The 6451-nt window shown below is 40.2% G+C and overlaps 1 pseudogene; it reads left to right on the top strand.

Moving 5' to 3' along the window:
• The window catches only part of LOC117940600, a 20805-nt pseudogene extending 14368 nt beyond the window's left edge, over positions 1–6437 (top strand).
• Positions 6438–6451: the final 14 nt, after the last annotated feature.

Here is a 6451-nt window from a genome sequence, read left to right as displayed (position 1 = left end):
AGCTTCTGGCATTTGTGGACAGAGTGACTCTCTCCACAGCATAGGCATGTTGCTGGGTGTGAAGATAATGTTGATATGGTCACTTTCTTTGCTCCATTTGAATCTTTTGAACTTGTCTCTAGAGCACTGTATGTTTTCATAATTGTCATTGATTTCTCAGATTCATCTTTCACATTTGTACTGAATGCACTAGCCTTTGGACGTTTTACATCTCTTATTGGCCTTTCTTCAGGAGACTTTAAGGCTTGAAAGGATGTCATAGGATTACATGCTATATCTGCTTCCTTTGCTACAAAATCAGCAAACTCCTTGAAATTGGGATATTCCTCGGTTTGTCTCAGCTGCTTAGTGACATGGCGATTCCAGCGAGAGGTCAACCAATCTGGGAGTTTCTGGAGCATCTTTCGGTTTTCCTCACAGTCATTCAACACCTGTAGTCCTTTGATGTGAGGCATGGCATTACTGCAGGCTGTCAGAAAATCGCTAAATTGTCTTAATTTCACTGACTCTCTTGAGCCAATCTTCGACCAGCTGTTTAATTTTTCTCTGTATGCACATTGCATCACAAAGGGATGGCCGTATCGTGCATTCAACGCTTCCCATGCTTGATTGTAAGCTTCATCATCTTTTCTGTAGAAAGTTCCTTCTACTACAGATCTTGCCTCACCACTGATGTATTTCTGCAGATAAAATAACCTCTCCACTGGATTTATACATCGACGTTCTATCAGTGCTTTGAAACTTGTTCTCCACTCTAAGAACTTAAGCGGGTCTCCAACAAAGACTGAGGGTTCAGGTGTAGGAAGTCTTGTAAGAGAAATTGCATCATGCAGGGCTTTTACTAATGATGCTTCATTGTTAGTATTGATTGTTTGTTCATCATTTTTATACGTTTGTTCTTTTTTAATTTCTTTATGTGGTACTGGAGGTGTTGCTTGATATTCGCTGCAAATCTCATTTGAGTCAGCTTCAGAGTATGCCCTAAACTTAGCAGCTATAACATCAAGATCTCTCTGATTTTCCAGTCTTTTAAGTTCTTGCTTTTTTGCAGCAATTGCCTCCTCCATGTTTATTTCAACTTTCTTTGCGGCCAGCTGCGCTGCACACTCTGCTCTTTTGGCTGTTATGCTTTGCTGTTCTGATGACTGTGAAGAATGGTTTGAGTGATGGCTACGAATAGTAGATTTGGTTTTTGAGGAGCCAAATATTGACTGGGCATACTCTTTGTCCAGTATCAAATGAAGTCTTGCACTTTCTGCCTTAGCATCAAAATCCTCTTGCCCTACTTCACTCATGCGTACTTTCATTAGTACGCAATAGAAGGTGCTGATTGAGATCGTACATTTACATATGCATCTTTAACTTGTTTTTCTAGCCCTTCTACAGCATCTATCATTTCACACAAGTCTTCATCAGAACACTCATCTTTAAGATTGTTGCGTGCAACTTTAACCTGCTCTTTCCATTTTTTTATACAATGTTATGAATTTACTCTCATGTTGAGAGGTCTCTAGTTGCTTCAACTCTAGCATTTTTGGGGTTAATTTTCTATCATGGAAAGATCTCCTGAGGTTGTCTGTCTGGAAGGTAATAGAAGTAGGTTCAACCGTTGATACTTTTAGTATCTCTATTTTAGCAATAATGTCACCTCTAAGTGTTTCTAATCGCTCCTTTTCAGCTTCATCCGTTTGTGCCTTTAACTGTACTCTCAAACTACTTAACTTCTTCTGAAGAGAATCTATTTCTTCACTTAATTTGGCACTTGGTGTTTTTTCTTCATGAACTGACATTTTGCAGATTTTAGAAAAGGCACTGTATGCATTAACTTGCTAATTGTGCAGATAAGCCCTTTACAACAATGTTGTTATCAGCGCAGTCAATTGCTATTTCTATTCACCTGAACTCGATTGAGTATTTTAACTCTCAGATGAAAAATAATAGCAATCCCATTAAAACAATAACAATTAAGCTGTTTCAGTAACAGCAATTGGGCTGTAAAGACAGATAAAATTACTCTCTCAATGAACCAGCAGTTTGTTTTACCAAGTCCTTTCTTTCAAACTGTAGCCTACAAAGTTCCATAAAGAAGCACAGGATAGCACAATCAAACCTGGCGCCGTCCGTGGAGCCGCCCGTTTAGTGTTGACAGCAAAGGAGGAAAACAGATTCTGCACTGTCCCTGTAGGGGATATTTGCGGCGCTGTAGTCCTCGTTGTTGCTGTCCTCTGTTTGCGAAATCGCGGCACTCTGCACTCTGTGTCAGGAACGGCCCTCCTTCCTTATCCCGTGGATCAGCACGATCTCTTCTCTCGCTTCTTGTCCGGTCACACGCTGCCTCAGCGATGCTCTCTCTCTCTCTCTTCACGGACTTAAGTTGCTCTTTCGTAAGACTCTCGCTTTAGACTCTTGGCCATGCTGGCGTTACGTTTTCACTGTAGTTACACTGGTCCAATTGAATACGGCCACGGATCATACAGATGTCTTTTTAACATTTATTTCCACATTTCCATCCTCAAGACACCGTGAAAACTATAAAGAAAATAAACACATAAAACACAATAAGTCAAAATACTTTCAGTGATTTTACAATCTCTTACACACGTTTCTTTAACTAGACGGGTCCCACAATGTTATTAGTGTTAGCGTCACAACAGTGCAGAAAGTGCATTCAATACAAAGAAATTACAACAATATTCACAAATGTAACAAAGCTGAAATACAAAAGCACCATTACCGTGTGCGCCTCTTTGACCGTGCAAATCTTAGTTTAAGCCCGTACATTTTTCTCTGCAGCCACGTTGGCTCTCGCTGAATACCTTCTTCCCACAATGCAACAGGTGTGGCCTTCACTTAACTCTGGTCATTCGACCTTTGATTTCAACATAAGAAATAGCATTTGTAATAAAGAACAAAATGTAAACATATTAACGCAAAACATTTTGGTACAATTTTAAATCAAATGTCCCTTTTTAAACTTATTTATTATACATTTTTAAGGTTTTAAATTACTGTATAAATTCACACATTAATGGAATTATCAAAAAATGTGAACTAACGTGTAAATCTCCATAGCACTGTCCCTCAGACAGTTACAACCCCATAGCATAATACTTCTTGCCAAGACATAACAAGAAACAAAAAAAGAGGTGAGTTAAAGAACCTTTTTTCAGCACACCCAAATTTTGTCGCTCAATATGGCAGGCATTATATGCATCCAGGGCCAAATGTTTTACCATTTCATCCACTATGGGCCCCTAAGGAAATGTGTGATTGTAAACTCTTGTTACCCATAGCAACGACAGGTAACAACAAGTGGAAGTACTTCTCTCTTTTCGTATAATCGTAACTATACGGCCCAGTTTAATCTTGGTAAATTTTGCGGCAATCCTGCAAACAGCTACGATGACTGTTTATCTGTGTGGATTTTAAAATCTATCTGTCAACCCCTTCTTGCCTGTATTGGATGGAATGTCAATTTGCACTTTTTATCTGTTATACATAACAGCATGGATGCAACAAAAAACCATTTTCTCCTGTTTTGTACACAACCCATAGTTTTACAAAACAAAAGATAACTTTCACCGAATCCCTTGGTTAAATCATAGTCAGTAGCTTTACATGTGTTGACAACACATGTGTTGACAACACATGTAAAGTGTAAAAAATATCAATCTAAGACATTAGTTCCAAATGAAAACAAAGCCTGTCACTTTCAGTCAATACTGTCAAATTTGGAGCTCCTTCCAATAACATTAGCGACCAGGTGACTCCTCAACATGCCCCCACCAACATACTGTTTACAGTCTAAATGGCCAAGGACATTAAACCCTGTAAGCTTACTTAAACTAGATGTGGATCGTTGAAAAGTTGATCTTTTTCACCTGTGCTGTGGCTTGAAAAACAGGTTCCATCAAGATTTGAACTCAGATCGCTGGATTCAGAGTCCAGAGTGCTAACCATTGCACCATGGAAAAAGTGTTGCAAGGGTTTACTAGGCAGTTTCTTTCATAATATCCACATGTATAAAATTGAAGGCACACAACAATCACAACGAAGATGAAAAAGCAACAATTACTGGCCAACTTAAGTCATTTAGTAAGCTAAGTGTTCAGAGGATGTGTGAAAAAGCAAGTCAAGAACAGGTTTTAAAGGACTTGCCACAGACAGTGAATAAAGCAGTAGATATGTCTACTGTGTACAAACACATGGTAACTTTACATGTGTTGACAATAATGACGCTAAAAAAACTCTGTAAATGCAATTGCGTTTCTCGTGCACATTCATGTCCTCTTAAATACAAAAGAACTGATAAGTTCTTTATTGCCAATAATATGTCTCATACATGAGTTCCAAATGAAAACACTAGTTTTAATTGTTGTCAGAAGTGGGATTTGAATCCACACCTACAGTTGAGACTGCAACCTGAACGCAGCGGCTTGGACCGCTCGGCCATCCTGACTAATCCAGGTGCTTTTCAGTAGGACCTGTTAAAAAAATTATAATATAGTAAATTGAACATGTCATGATATAGTAGGTTCTCAGTCATCCACGTCATAGTTAACAAGGGAAGGTTTCTCAACTGTCAGCCCAAATATATGGGCGTTCATGGAGACATGGAAGAAAGCCACCAGGGTGGCAATGTGCTTGACAATGGCAATACGTTGCGCGGGATGTGAAGGAAGTGTGCAATACGGGCCAAATCCCATGTTGGGAATCAAGATCCACCAATTTTTCTGTCCACAATGTCCACCTGAATTCAGAAATGTCCCTGCCAGAGGGGAAATAGACTGAAAACTGTCTTCATGGTCTAAACGTGTCAAATATTGCCATACAATCCCCACATTGAGTCCAGATGTGTCCGTTTTGGTTCATGGTCCATGTTATTACCCCAAAAGACCAAAACTAGGTCAAGGGCAACTGGACTTTGTAAAAGGTCCTCATCTGACAATTGAAAGCTGTGGGGAAAGGGGGGTTCCAAAGCTAATAGACCATTCAACAAGCAATTCTGATGCACTATACTGGCCCATTCAGGATGAGCACTGTGTACTCTGACTGCAGCAACACAAGTTCAAATATCAGTGATACTTAATTTTTATGGTGATTACGAGACTAAATGCAAAGTGTGTATCCCCCATGTAACTCAAAGCCTATAACTTCCAGTCAATACTGTCAAATTTGGAGCTCCTTCCAGTTACATTAACGATCAGGTGACCAACATACTGTTTACAGTCTAAATGGCCAACCCTCTGAACCCGAGAGACTCACCTACGAGCAAAAAACAACACTTTTGCCAAGTACAAGTATTTTACGAGTAATATGAGTCAATATCCGTGCTCGGATTGAATACAACTCCTCAACTGGCCGCGCAGCGTTCTGTGATAAACACAGCGCCCCCCCCCCGCCTACAAACTTGCTCGGATCAATCTCACACACACACACACAACATGGAGAAATGTGCTCCCTCTGCCTCTCTCTCTCTTTCTCGCTCTCTCTCGCTCTCTCTCGCTCTCTCTCGCTCTCATTCTCTCGCTCCCGCTCCGTCAAGCAGGCAGTCAATCGGGTCTGCGGATCTGTTCCGTTAACGTTTAGGGTTTCTTCAGCTTCAGGTTTGTTTTTAACTTCGGTTTGTAGTACTTACATAGTAACCAGTAGATTTCTGGTGAACATGGGTTTCAGACAAACTGCTTGGTTTAAATGCAACTCCCGTTGCGTCTCTGCCATCAGAGATTTTTTTTTTTTTTTACTGTCAGCTGCCCCCCCGCCCCCTCTCTCTCTGTGTCTCTCTCTTACACACACACACACACACACACACACACACACACACATACCTGGTGTGGAAATAAAAAAATAAAAAAGAACCCAAAAAAATCACACTGATCATAAAAAAATTAAAAGTTAAAAAAAGAAAGTTATATTGAGTATGACAACTCTTGTTCATTACATTTTACTTCATAATTGCAACTGCATGTGTTGTATTCATTGTTTCAAAACGTTCTGTATATAGTTTGTTTGTTACCATGACAACACCATTGATCTGAAGCTTGATGCTGTCATGTAAATAGTTTTCAAATCAGCAATAAATATAACAATTTTTGATAAACTCATATCAATTGCATGCTTAAATAACATATCGGTTAAAGCCCCGCACATTTTAAGAGAGCCCGACCAACTTCCGGTTTAAATATGACCACTTCCGGTTTAGGCCCCGCCTAGTTCGAGGAACGGATCCGGATACAGATAATTCATGTGGTAAACAGATACTGTAGCGGCCCCTCGGATTTATGGACTCGGACGCAGAGAGTTTCAAACGGGTGTCAATTTATTCTTCCTTTTAAGGAGCACCAGGCACCATATTCCCGGCCAATGCACCTTTCCTTGGGGGTGGCAGTAGCTCAGTCCATAGGGAGTTGGGTTGGGAACCGGAGGGTCACTGGTTCAAATCCCCGTATGG

Source organism: Etheostoma cragini, unplaced genomic scaffold (genome assembly GCF_013103735.1).
Source record: "Etheostoma cragini isolate CJK2018 unplaced genomic scaffold, CSU_Ecrag_1.0 ScbMSFa_2848, whole genome shotgun sequence".
Lineage (NCBI taxonomy): Eukaryota > Metazoa > Chordata > Actinopteri > Perciformes > Percidae > Etheostoma > Etheostoma cragini.
This window is presented reverse-complemented; position numbering and strand designations above follow the sequence as displayed.